Source organism: Tamandua tetradactyla, chromosome 16, assembly GCF_023851605.1.
Source record: "Tamandua tetradactyla isolate mTamTet1 chromosome 16, mTamTet1.pri, whole genome shotgun sequence".
NCBI classification, from domain to species: Eukaryota; Metazoa; Chordata; class Mammalia; order Pilosa; family Myrmecophagidae; genus Tamandua; species Tamandua tetradactyla.
Window position 1 is genome coordinate 17,900,066 of NC_135342.1, and position 14,645 is coordinate 17,914,710.

The window sequence follows — 14,645 nt, forward strand, 5'->3', positions numbered from 1 at the left end:
AAAAGTCACTGAAAGAATTTGTGACCAAGAGACCAGCTCAGCAAGAAATACTAAAGGGAGCACTAGAGTCAGATACAAAAAGACAGAAGAGAGAGATATGGAAAAGAGTGTAGAAAGAAGGAAAATCAGATATGATATATATAATACAAAAGGCAAAATGTTAGAGGAAAATATTATCCAAACAGTAATAACACTAAATGTCAATGGACTGAATTCCCCAATCAAAAGACATAGACTGGCAGAATGGATTAAAAAACAGGATCCTTCTATATGCTGTCTACAGGAAACACATCTTAGACCCAAAGATAAACATAGGTTGAAAGTGAAAGGTTGGGAAAAGATATTTCATGCAAATAACAACCAGAAAAGAGCAGGAGTGGCTATACTAATATCCAACAAATTAGACTTCAAATGTAAAACAGTTAAAAGAGACAAAGAAGGACACTATATACTAATAAAAGGAACAATTAAACAAGAAGATATAACAATCATAAATATTTACGCACCGAATCAGAATGCCCCAAAATACGTGAGGAATATACTGCAAACACTGAAAAGGGAAATAGACTCATATACCATAATAGTTGGAGACTTCAACTCACCACTCTCATCAAGGGACAGAACATCTAGACAGAGGATCAACAAAGAAATAGAGAATCTGAATATTACTATAAATGAACTAGACTTAATAGACATTTATAGGACATTACATCCCACAACAGCAGGATACACCTTTTTCTCAAGTGCTCATGGATCATTCTCAAAGATAGACCATATGCTGGGTCACAAAGCAAGTCTTAACAAATTTAAAAAGATTGAAATCTTACACAACACTTTCTCGGACCATAAAGGAATGATGTTGGAAATCAATAATAGGCAGAGTGCCAGAAAATTCACAAATACGTGGAGGCTCAACAACACACTCCTAAACAACGACTGGGTCAAAGAAGAAATTGCAAGAGAAATTAGCAAATACCTCGAGGCGAATGAAAATGAAAACACAACATATCAAAACTTATGGGACGCAGCAAAGGCAGTGCTAAGAGGGAAATTTATTGCTCTAAATGCCTATATCAGAAAAGAAGAAAAGGCAAAAATTCAGGAATTAACTATCCATTTGGAAGAACTGGAGAAAGAACAGCAAGCTAACCCCAAAGCAAGCAAAAGGAAAGAAATAACAAAGATTAGAGCACAAATAAATGAAATTGAAAACATGAAAACAATAGAGAAAATCAATAAGGCCAGAAGTTGGTTCTATGAGAAAATCAATAAGATTGATGGGCCCTTAGCAAGATTGAAAAAAAGAAGAAGAGAGAGGATGCAAATAAATAAGATCAGAAATGGAAGAGGAGACATAACTACTGACCTCACAGAAATAAAGGAGGTTATAACAGGATACTATGAACAACTTTACGCTAATAAATACAACAATTTAGAGGAAATGGACGGGTTCCTGGAAAGACATGAACAACCAACTTTGACTCAAGAAGACATAGATGACCTCAACAAACCAATCACAAGTAAAGAAATTGAATTAGTCATTCAAAAGCTTCCTAAAAAGAAAAGTCCAGGACCAGATGGCTTCACATGTGAATTCTACCAAACGTTCCAGAAAGAATTAGTACCAATTCTCTTCAAACTCTTCAAAAAAATCGAAGTGGAGGGAAAACTACCTAATTCATTCTATGAAGCCAACATCACCCTCATACCAAAACCAGGCAAAGATATTACAAAAAAAGAAAACTACAGACCAATCTCTCTAATGAATACAGATGCAAAAATCCTCAATAAAATTCTAGCAAATCGTATCCAACAACACATTAAAAGAATTATACATCATGACCAAGTAGGATTCATCCCAGGTATGCAAGGATGGTTCAACATAAGAAAATCAATTAATGTAATACACCATATCAACAAATCAAAGCAGAAAAATCACATGATCATCTCAATTGATGCAGAGAAGGCATTCGACAAGATTCAACATCCTTTCCTGTTGAAAACACTTCAAAAGATAGGAATACAAGGGAACTTCCTTAAAATGATAGAGGGAATATATGAAAAACCCACAGCTAATATCATCCTCAATGGGGAAAAATTGAAAACTTTCCCCCTAAGATCAGGAACAAGACAAGGATGTCCACTATCACCACTATTATTCAACATTGTGTTGGAGGTTCTAGCCAGAGCAATTAGACAAGAAAAAGAAATACAAGGCATCAAAATTGGAAAGGAAGAAGTAAAACTATCACTGTTTGCAGACGATATGATACTATACGTCGAAAACCCGGAAAAATCCACAACAAAACTACTAGAGCTAATAAATGAGTACAGCAAAGTAGCAGGTTACAAGATCAACATTCAAAAATCTGTAGCATTTCTATACACTAGTAAGGAACAAGCTGAGGGGGAAATCAAGAAACGAATCCCATTTACAATTGCAACTAAAAGAATAAAATACCTAGGAATAAATTTAACTAAAGAGACAAAAAACCTATATAAAGAAAACTACAAAAAACTGCTAAAAGAAATCACAGAAGACCTAAATAGATGGAAGGGCATACCGTGTTCATGGATTGGAAGACTAAATATAGTTAAGATGTCAATCCTACCTAAACTGATTTACAGATTCAATGCAATACCAATCAAAATCCCAACAACTTATTTTTCAGAAATAGAAAAACCAATAAGCAAATTTATCTGGAAGGGCAGGGTGCCCCGAATTGCTAAAAACATCTTGAGGAAAAAAAACGAAGCTGGAGGTCTCGCGCTGCCTGACTTTAAGGCATATTATGAAGCCACAGTGGTCAAAACAGCATGGTATTGGCATAAAGATAGATATATCGACCAATGGAATCGAATAGAGTGCTCAGATATAGACCCTCTCATCTATGGACATTTGATCTTTGATAAGGCAGTCAAGCCAACTCACCTGGGACAGAGCAGTCTCTTCAATAAATGGTGCCTAGAGAACTGGATATCCATATGCAAAAGAATGAAAGAAGACCCATCTCTCACACCCTATACAAAAGTTAACTCAAAATGGATCAAAGATCTAAACATTAGGTCTAAGACCATAAAACAGTTAGAGGAAAATGTAGGGAGATATCTTATGGATCTTACAATTGGAGGCGGTTTTATGGACCTTAAACCTAAAGCAAGAGCACTGAAGAAGGAAATAAATAAATGGGAACTCCTCAAAATTAAACACTTTTGTGCATCAAAGAACTTCATCAAGAAAGTAGAAAGACAGCCTTCACAATGGGAGACAATATTTGGAAATGATATATCAGATAAAGGTCTAGTATCCAGAATTTATAAAGAGATTGTTCATCTCAACAACAAAAAGACAGCCAACCCAATTACAAAATGGGAAAAAGACTTGAACAGACACCTCTCAGAAGAGGAAATACGGATGGCCAAGAGGCACATGAAGAGATGCTCAATGTCCCTGGCCATTAGAGAAATGCAAATCAAAACTACAATGAGATATCATCTCACACCCACCAGAATGGCCATTATCAACAAAACAGAAAATGACAAGTGCTGGAGAGGATGCGGAGAAAGAGGCACACTTATCCACTGTTGGTGGGAATGTCAAAGGGTGCAACCACTGTGGAAGGCAGTTTGGCGGTTCCTCAAAAAGCTGAATATAGAATTGCCATACGACCCAGCAATACCATTGCTAGGTATCTACTCAAAGGACTTAAGGGCAAAGACACAAACGGACATTTGCACACCAATGTTTATAGCAGCGTTATTTACAATTGCAAAGAGATGGAAACAGCCAAAATCTCCATCAACAGAAGAGTGGCTAAACAAACTGTGGTATATACATACGATGGAATATTATGCAGCTTTAAGACAAGATAAACTTATGAACCATGTAATAACATGGATGGACCTAGAGAATATTATGCTGAGTGAATCCAGCCAAAAACTAAAGGACAAATACTGTATGGTCCCACTGATGTGAACGGACATTCGAGAATAAACTTGAAATATGTCATTGGTAACAGAGTTCAGCAGGAGTTAGAAACAGGGTAAGACAATGGGTAATTGAAGCTGAAGGGATACAGACTGTGCAACAGGACTAGATACAAAAACTCAAAAATGGACAGCACAATAATACCTAATTGTAAAGTAATCATGTTAAAACACTGAATGAAGCTGCATCTGAGCTATAGGTTTTTGTTTTGTTTTGTGTTGTTTTGTTTTGATTTTACTATTATTACTTTTATTTTTTTCTCTATATTAACATTCTATATCTTTTTCGGTGATGTTGCTAGTTCTTCTAAACCAATGCAAATGTACTAAGAAATGATGATCATGCAGCTATGTGATGATGTTAAGAATTAATGATTGCATGTGTAGAATGGTATGATCTCTAAATATTGGGTTAATTTCTTTTTTTCCGTTAATTAAAAAAAAAAAAAGAGAAGGGATAATTGGAGATGAAGGGATACAGACTGTACAACGGGACTGGATATAAAAACTCAGAAATGGACAGCACAATACTACCCAATTGTAATGCAATTATGTTAAAACACTGAATGAAGCTGCATGTGAGGTATAGGTTTTTTGTTTTTGTTTTTTTTGTTTTTTTTTCTTTCTATTATTGTTTTAATTCTTATTCTGTTGTCTTTTTATTTCTTTTTCTAAATCGATGCAAATGTACTAAGAAATGATGAATATGCAACTATGTGATGTTATTAAGAATTACTGATTGTACATGTAGATTGGAATGATTTCTAATTGTTTTGTTAATTCTTTTTTTAATTAATAAAAAAAAAATAAAAAATAAATAAAAAAACTGAAACCAACTGGTATGAAAACTTATCTTCCTGGTTCCCATGGCTGACCACACTCTTGTCTGCCATAGCAGGGCCCCTAATTCTCATATTATCAGGCTTACTATTTGGACCCTGTTGTAGGAGCCAAGGTTTAGTTAAAACAAGACCTGCAGAATTTGTTGGGAGCAGCTGGCCTCACGGTGGAAGCAGGAAACTGTGGAGATTGTTATTTGCTTTAATTAGAACAGTCTGGGAGGAAGAGACTGCTTGTTTACCCCAAATGGTTGCGTTAGGTATGGAGAAAGAGAAACACTCTGTTTCCTCAGGAAATGCATGCATGCCTTTTGTTACCCTGCAGTATATAAGCAGGATCTGGTTCAGAATAAAGTTGTCTGTTGTTTGTTATGACTGATCTTCAGACCCCCTGATCCCGTCTGTCTCTTTCTTTCTTTCTCGTCATTCCTTAATATCCTTCAAGCTCCATTTCATAGGAAGCAACACCCTGTATAATCAACTGTCTAACCTTATACGTGCAAAAAAAAATACAAACTGTTAAATTATTAGTCCTTCGAACCCAGTATCAACAGATTTATAATCAAAATAAAGAAACAATGATTTGATTCTCTCATTAAACCAGTGGGGAATGTGGAGGGCCAGGAGCAATAAATCAGGCCCGAGCAGGGAAACTCCCCAAGAGTTAAACAATAACCAATGTTAGGAAACTGAGGGAACGGAAGTATTCTGGCAACAGCTAACGGCATTTTTCTGCTTCTATGATTAAGCTTGCTTGCTAGCAACTGCAAACTAGGATGTGGTTTTAGCCTTTATAAGCTCACCGTGAAAACCTCTGGCTGCTGCTCTCTGACTCTTCCTTCTTGGAGGTTTCTGAGGCAGTCACTGGCTGGCTAATAAAGACTCCAAATTGGCTTGCAAAAAAAAAAGAAAACAGGGACTAGATTGTAAGCTTTGAGAACAGACCCATTAAGTTCGGAGTAGTGATTATTATTTCTGGATTTTCAGATGCTGTTTTATATATATATAACCTGACATTTAGAGATAAGAACAAAGCTGAACAGGTTGGGGTTAAAGTAATTCAGAACATAGGGGTAAGGAAGACAGTGTCTATATTTTAGAACAACATATACTCTTTGAGACGAATGGAAGAAAGGTTTATTTGGTCTGGAACTGAAATTTTCTCTAGTGCATAATCTAATTCAACCTATCTGTATAGCTCATTTGAACAACTGAAACACAGGGGGCAAAGAATAAGAAAGAGGTCCTTTAATCCTGCATAGATTATTGTAATGCCTGGATATACCCTAGAGTATATTAAGCAGATAATCAAAAAGTATTGGCAAAGTCCCCTGAGGGGTATAAGAAAGAATATGGAACTATTAAACCATACCATCAGGGAATCCCCTAATACTGTGTCAAACTTTAGGGATACCAAAATCAATAGGCCATGCCCTCGATCATGAGGCTTACTCTTGTGAAGCTTATGTAGGTAGTGGAAAAGCTTAGCCTACCTATAGGCATGCCTAAGAGTTACTTCTGGGGGACCTCTTTTTTTTGCTCAGATGTGGCCTCACCCTCTCTTAAGCTCAACTCTGCAAGTGAAATCATCGCCTCCCCCTGACATGGCACCTGATATCCAGGGGTGAAAGTCTCCCTATTGACATGCGAGATGACTCCCAGGGATGAATGCAGACCTGGCACCGTGGGATCAACAATTCCATCCTGACCAAAAAGGGGAAAAGAAGTGTAACTAACCAAGTATTAGTGGCAGAGAGAGTTCAAATAGAGTAGAGAGGCTACTCTGGAGGTTGCTCTTATGCAAGCTTCAGTTAGGGCTACCTATCATTACCTGCCAAACCCCAACCAGGACCATTCCAGCCAATCCTAAAGAACACATATGGCAATATATAAGATTCCATGCACTAGAGTAACTTACTAGAAACCTAAGACGTCCAGATGGGTCCCTGGTCCATATAAGTCCTGAAACCTAGCCCAGCCTCTCTAGAACATCAGATAGTTCCATTTCCCTACCCCATATTAATGACAGACCCTTCCAATATGAAAAATTTAGAATAACCATAGCCCAAACATCCCTAGAGAGAGGAATGGAAAGATCAAAAGTGATTGTGGAGTTATACAGAGAAGACAGGATTTAACAATATGAATGCTGAATCATTAAACTGATATCTCTTTTAGTCCCCAGTATTTTAGAGCAGCTAGAAGTAGAAACCTAAAACTATGGAATTGTAACCCATGTCAAACTCTGAAATATGTTCTACAAATAATTGTGGAGCTGTATTTGAAATTTATTGCTTTTTCATATATGTTATTTTTCACCAAAAAAAAAAAAAAGGAAAAGTTGATTGTGATGATAAAAAATATTTAAGCCCTATAGCCTCCTATATTCTGGAGCAACTAGAAGGAAAAATATGAAAGGATCATATGGTAGCCCATGACAAACTCTGGGATCTGTCCTGTAACTACTTGTTGAAGAGTGCTTTGAAAACTATTGCTTTTTTATTTCTTTGCTTTGTATATATGTTATACTATACAGTAAAAAAAAAAAAAGTTAAAAATGAAAAAAAAGATACCATAAGCCAAATAAAAATGTGACCATTTAAGAGAAAATATTTATAGCTTCCATGACATGAAAAATCTTCATCTCCTTAACATATAAAGGCCTTTTAGAAATCATGAAAGAAAAGACCAACACCGAATGTTTTTAAATGTGTAAAAGACATAAACAGATGATTCACAGAGTTATACAATCCTTCGGTGTATGAAAAAGATATTCAACTTCATTCATAATAAGAGCAATGCAAATTGAAACCACTCTGAAGTAGCATTGCTAACATGTCATATTGGTTACAAGACCAGTACCCGTGGTTCACTGTGCGTTCACATTTGCTTTGTTTTTCCCTCCCTCCCTCCCTCTCCATCCCCCTCTCCCTCTCCTTTTCTGTCCCTCTCTCCCCCTCTGTGTTTGTACTGGTGATGAATGGACCGTTTGAAAATAAGTTGAAGATATCATGATCCTTTACCCCTAAATACTTTATCAAATAGTTTCTAAGAACAAGTATGTTCTCCTACATAACAATGTAATAATCAAATTCAGAAAATGTCACTGACATACTATTTTTAATACACAGTCCATATTCAAAATTTTCTAATTGTCCCAGTAATATCTTTTGAAGCAATGTTTTCCCCCCATCTAGGACCCAATCCAGGAACATATATTGCATTTAGTTATCGTGTTTCTTGAGTCTTCTTTAATAGGCTTCAGCTCCTCACCTTTTTTTTGTGTTTGTGTGCTCTGTGACATTTTCAAAGTAGCGGCCCCAGGAATTTAGGGACTAGAGGATTTATTACAGGCATAAGACCTTACACAAGTGCAGACAATGCTGTAGAAACAAATACCAGATAGGGCAGTTGGGTGCTCGGAGAAAAATCCCTAGCCAGCCATCGCAAAGCACTGATGCAGGTGAACAAGTCAGAGCTTTCAGGAAAATCTGGGTTCCAGGCAAATCCAGCTGCCAGTGTGGGATCACAGAGGACAGCTAGTGAGGAAGTCAATGGAAGGCTGCTGCCTCTGCCTGTGGTGGTGGATCAGGGGTTGGTCAGCAGGGCACAAAGTTGACAAGAGATGAACAGGGAGTGAGAGGGAAACAAGGCCGGTCATCCTGCATCTCTCTCATACTGCAGGGAAATGTAGGGCAAGCTGGGACCCACTGGCACATCTGCACCTGTCTCACCACATATAAACAGGACAGTCATCTGAGAACGATGCTCATGCATCACCTCCACTTTCCAAGCTTAATGCACTTTTCTCTTTTGGCCTACTCTAACCAGAGCCATAGAGGGAAAGGGTTCTAAGAAACGTGGCTCAGGCTTCACCCAGTTGTCACAGTAAAAAACCATCACAGTGGTGGAAGAGGGCCCTCATTTTTATTCCCTAGAAGAGCTTCTGTGAGACTGGAATTCCTTCCTTAGGTGTTTGGAAAATTTCACCAGGAAGCCATCTAGGCTTGGATTTGGGGGGAAAGTTTTTAAATTTTGGGTGAAGCTTTTTTGCTAGATACAGGATTATTCATATTTTCTACTCCTTCTTGGGTCAGTTATGATAAATTGTATCTTTCAAAAATGTGTCCCTTTCATCTACATGTTCAAGTGTATCAATGTGAAATTGCTCACATCTTCTTTTTAAAAAACTTTTATTAAAAAAAATTTATTGTGAAATAAAACATATATGCAAAAAAGCAATACATTTCAAGTAGTTTTAGAACAGACTTCAGAGCTTGGTATGGGTTACAGTTCCACAATTATAGATTTTTTCTTCTAGCTGCTCTAAGACACTGGAGAGTAAAAGAAACATCAATATAATGACTCAGCACTCATACTCATTTGTTAAATCCCATCTTCTCCCTTATAACTTCTCCTCCCCCCACCCCAATCTTTAGGGATATTTGGACTATGCCCACTCTAATTTTTTCATGTTGGAAAGGGGTGGCAATAATAAGGCTAGGGGGCTGGAACTAGGTGATGTTCTGGAGAGGCTGGCTCCCCTGAGTTTCGGGACTTATCTCGCCTAGGAACCAACTGGAGATTGTAAGTTTCTGGAAAGTAATCTTGGTGAGTGAAACTTTTGTAGAGTCTCAGATAGTGTCCTAGGTAGGTGTTCTTTAGGGCTAAAAGGAATGGCTTTGAAGGGAAGATGGGAAACCTCAGGAGTGTATGAGACCAAGAGGTGGGGACTAGGAAGTAAGCCAAGCCACATTCCTTGAATGCGCTACCCTCACCGGTCCAGCCCTGTGACTGAGGAGGTCTGGAGGAGGCCTGGAGGAGGTCTGTGCCCTCCTCCAGACCTCCCTCCCCCCCCTCTTTTTTTTTTGAACTAGCAGAACTCCCTTTAGTATTTCTTGTAGGGCCAGTCTCTTGTTGACAAATTTTTTCAAGATGTTTGTCTGTGAAAATTTTGTTGTCCCCCTCAGTTGTGTGTGTGTGTTTTAACATGGGCAAGCACCGGGAATCGAACCCAGGTCTCCAGCATGGCAAGCAAGAATTCTGCCACTGAGCCACCATCGCACTACCCTCCTCCTCAGTTTTGAAGGACAATTTGGCTGGGTACACATTCTTGGCTGGGTCTTTCTCTTTCAGAATCTTAAATACACCATATCACTGCCTTCTCAACTTCATAGTGTCTGCTGAGTAGTTCGAACTCAAGTCTTATGTGATTTCCCTTGTACATAATAGATTGTTCTTCTCTTGCCACTTTCAGGATTTTCTGCTTCTTTTCAATACTTGACAGACTGATTAGCATGTGTCTTGGGGAAGTCTCATTTGGACTTATTCTATTTGGAGTTCACTGGGCTTCTCTGATTTTCATGTTTATGTCCTTTATAAAGGTTGGGAAGTTTTCCCCCATTATATCCTCAATTAATCTTCCTAACCCTTTGGTCTTCTCTTCTCCTTCAGGGACACCAATGATTCTTGTATTTGTGCACTTCGTTTTGTCCATAATTTCCCTGAGATCCAATTCAAATTTTTCTATCTTTTTTATCATTTTCTGTTTTGAGTGTTCAAAATCAGTTGTCCTGTCCTATAGTTCTTACTCTTTCTTCTCCCTCTTTAAATCTGTTTGTTGTGTGCCTCTAGTATGTTTTTTATTTGGCCTACAGCATCCTTAATCTCCGTGATATCTGCTATTTTTCTGTTTATTCTTTTGAATTCCTCTTTATGTTCACCTAGTGTCTTCTTGATCTCCTTTATGTCATTAGCCATCCCATTTATTTTATTTAGTAGAGTTATGTGGGCATCTTTGATTAGTTGTTCCCAAATCTGTGTCTCCTCTGGTGTTTTCATTTGGTTGTTAGGCTGGGTTACATCTGTCTGCATCATGATATGCTTAGTGATCTGCTATCTTCATGGCATGTAAATTTCTTGGTTTACTCTGGAAGTTTATTTCCTCCAGTAGTCTAAAGCTTAGTATTTGCGGGATGGATGTGGAGCAGGGTGCGGGGGGCGGGGTGGGGCACAACAGTGGTGATGCATTGCAGAGCAGGTATATGTGCAGGTTGGGGATGTTTTGTTGGTGCTTGTGGGCATGGGTGCCCAGCAGCAGGGAGGATGTTGCTGTGTGAATGCAGAGGGACAGGGCCCTGGTGTGCACTGATCTAGGGCACAGGGCCCCCTCTGTCATATGTACAGAGCTCAGGGCAGCCAGTGTTGCACCTGCGTGAACTGGGGGCAGATGCGGCCCAGCTGCGCAGGTCAGCATTTGCCCAGAGCTAGGGAATACGACGGCGGGGGGGGGGGGGGGGGGGGCGTGCACACGCACAGATCTGGGAAGGCCATAAATTGATGTACACATGTGCAGAGCTCAGGGGGGTGAGCAGGGTCAGGTTGCAAGACTGTATGGGCTGGAAGTGGGTATAGCCTCTGTTTGAAAGTAAATGCCTGCAGCCTTTATGTGCTGTTGATCACCTGCAGGAGCCAGGGACTTGGCGGTAGGGCTCAGGAGGGGTGGGGCGAGACTGCACTTTGCAGGAGAGGTGGGTTGGGCTGTGGCAGGTGGGTGCGCGCTTTGGGTGGGGGTGTGGGGTGGGTATGCACACAAGGGTTTGGCAGGGCAGGGGCACTTGGGGCTCTGGGAGGGAGATCGGGTAATGGGATTCAGGTACATGGGGTGTGGGTTAGTCACAGGTCACGAGGCTGTTCTGATGAGGGTAGCGTGTTCAAGGAACATGGCTTGGCCTACTTCTGGTCCCATCTCCCTGTCTGTGCACTCCTGAGGGCGCCAGGCTTTCACGTTAGGCTATTTGCACCAGCCGGAGTCTCTGGTTCTCTGCTTCTCAGTTCCTCAGCTTTGGCAACCAGGGCTGCCCTATGTGGTAGAAGAGACCCTCCCTGGTCACCTATACCCTGGAATTGCTGTCTCAGTCACCCTCCTGTCCTTCTCTAGCTGTTCCTTGGAACAGAGGTGAGCTCGATCTACCCTGTTCCACCATCTTCCAGAGTTCCAATAGCCTCTTTTTTAGAACAGTTCAGCCCAATGCGTGAGTAAGGGGTTGCCCCAAAATCACCAACCAGAGTGTTGCCTGCCTGGAGAGAAACCTGGGAGTGGAGGGGTGGGGGGTGCCGGAATGGAAATTATAAGGAAAAGAAGGGATTGCTGCAACCATGTGGCCATTGCTATGGGCAGTTAGGTACGCTACTGAAGCCCAGTTAAAAGCAGAAGCTGAAGTAGGATTAGAAGAGGCTTTAGCGCTAGTAAAGGATATTAGGTTAGCATGTGTCATGGTCAGGTTCATGTGTCAAGTTGGCCAAGTGGTGGCACATGTTTGTCTGGTTGGGCAAGTGCTGACCTGTCTGTTGCAATGAGGACACTTCACAGAATTAAATCATGATCATGTCAACTGCATCCATAGCTGATTCCATTTGTAATCAGCCAAAGGGGAGTGTCTTCTACAATGAGTGATGGTTAATCTAATCACAGGAAGCCTTTTAAGGAGGATTCAGAGGAGACAGGTTCCATTCCTGATTCAGCTGGCGAGCCTCTCCTGTGGAGTTCATCCAGACCCTCCATCGGAGTCGTCGGCTTCACAGCCTACCCTGTGGATTTTGGACTCTTATGTTCCTGTGGTCATGTGAGACACTTTTATAAATTTTATATTTGCAAGCGTTCCCTGTTGATTCTGTCTCTCTAGAGAATCCTAACTGATACAGCTTGTTCCAGCACTGCTGATGTATGTGCAGAGACAGTACAAACCAAAGAAGGACAATCAAAAAGAATGGCATGTAAAGTTGAGAAGGATGCTGCAGAGGCAGGTCCCAGGAAGGCTGGAATCTGAAGGTGTGGGGCCCCTGGGAGAGTGGAGAAGAGGAAACTGAAATTGAAAATGAATCTAAACAAGCAAAGCCATTAAAAATACAAAAATGAAAGCAACCAGTTACCCCGAGGAGCCTCGGGAGGAGATCCCTGCTCAGAAGCAGACAGTAATGAGGAATCTACCTGCAGAATAGAATTCACAGGCAAGTTTAAACAAAAGGGCTGAGAGAGCACTTGGTTACTAAGATTATAGGATGTAGGGAGAGATGATATTATGCTTTCCAGAGTGGAAATGGCAAAAGCAGCTAGCATAACAACACACCCTCCCTTTATTAGTGTGTTTACCAGGCATGTCAAAGACCAAACAGCATTCAAAATTTAGTAGTGTGGTGCCCTTTAGCTGCAAAATTGGCTAAATTTGTCTAATGAGGGGGAATACCATCCACAATAGGCAGGTGACCATCAATAGAAGAATTACAGAATATAGTCAGAGAATTGGGGATGAAGCATGCAGCATATGCTGAACTGTTCTGTGGACCTGATGATGAGCTGTTCATGGCCAGTATGAAGGATAAAACCCTCCGAACCGCGCCTCCAGCCTGGTATGGGACATTCATAGCTCTTCTCAACCTCCTAGTTGGCCAAGCTATTCACCATGTCGGCACAGGCTATAGCAGATTTGGGTAAGAAGGAAAGAATACAATCGAAAGGGGTAAGGAAAGTAACCAGAGACCTTACAAGGGAAGGGGCGGAGGAGGCCTGCACATGTGACTGGTAAACAATTATGGGCTCATTTCGTTGATGCAGGCACCCCAATAGAAAAAAACAGATAAACATCTTAATGCTCCATTAGTAAGTCTCTTGAAAAAGTTGCCTAAGAAAAGGGTCTAGAGCTCTGCCACCTGTTTATCACTCCCACAGCACCCCCCAAGGAAAATAAGTCTGGTATAAGGGGTTGGAGATGCCTACCCCTGAAGATTAGAGGTAGGGCCACAGTCACCTGCAAATACAGATGACAGCAGGTGACTGGGGGCCTCACGTGGAGCTAGTCATCCACTGGTCTCCAACAAACCATTTGTACTTTGTAGACCTTACTGATACTGGAGCAGAGTGCACACATTTGTAAGATTCCCCAGCAATTTAATGGGCCTCTAAAAGTGATAGATGGTGTGCTGGTTTGAAGCTATTATGTACCTCAGAAAAGCCATGTCCTTTAATCCTTATTCAATATTGCTGGGTGGGAGCTTTTTGATTATCCATGGAGATGTGACCCACCCAATTGTGGGTGATAACTTTTGATTAGATGGTTTCCATGGAGATTCAAAGTGGGGTTGCTTACTGGGGCCCTTTAAGAAAGTTAAAGTTTCTTTAAGAGGGAACAATTTTGGAAAAAGCTTTAGAGTCAGGAGAGCCACCAGAACCAACAGAACAGCCAGACCCCTGGGAAAGCCGCTGAAGATTCCTGGAGAGAAGCTAGCAGATGTCACCATGTGCCTTTCCAGCTGAGAAACTGTGAACATCATCGGCCTTCTTAAACCAACGTTATCTTTCGCTGGATGCCTTAACGTGGACATTTTCATAGTCTTACCGTAATTTGGGCATTTTCACAGCCTTAGAACTGTAAATTTACAACTTAATAAATCCCTCCTGAAATGAAGCATAATAAAGTATCAGTGGCAGAGAGAGTTCAGAGTAAAGAGGCTACTCTGGCGGTTGCTCTTATGCAAGCTTCAGTTAGACGTTGGTCTCTATCATAACCTGCCAAACCCCAACCAGGACCATTCCAGCCAATCCTAAAGAACACCTATGGCAATATATAAGACTCCACAAGAGTTCCATGCATTATGTTAACTTTCCAGAAACCTACAACCTCCAGAGGAATCTCTGGGACCAGGTAAGTCCTAAAACCTAAAGGACCCAGCCTCTCCAGATATCAGCTAATTTCATCTCCCCACTGCATACTAGTGACAAATCCTTCTAACATGAAAAATTAGAATGGCCATAGCCCAAAC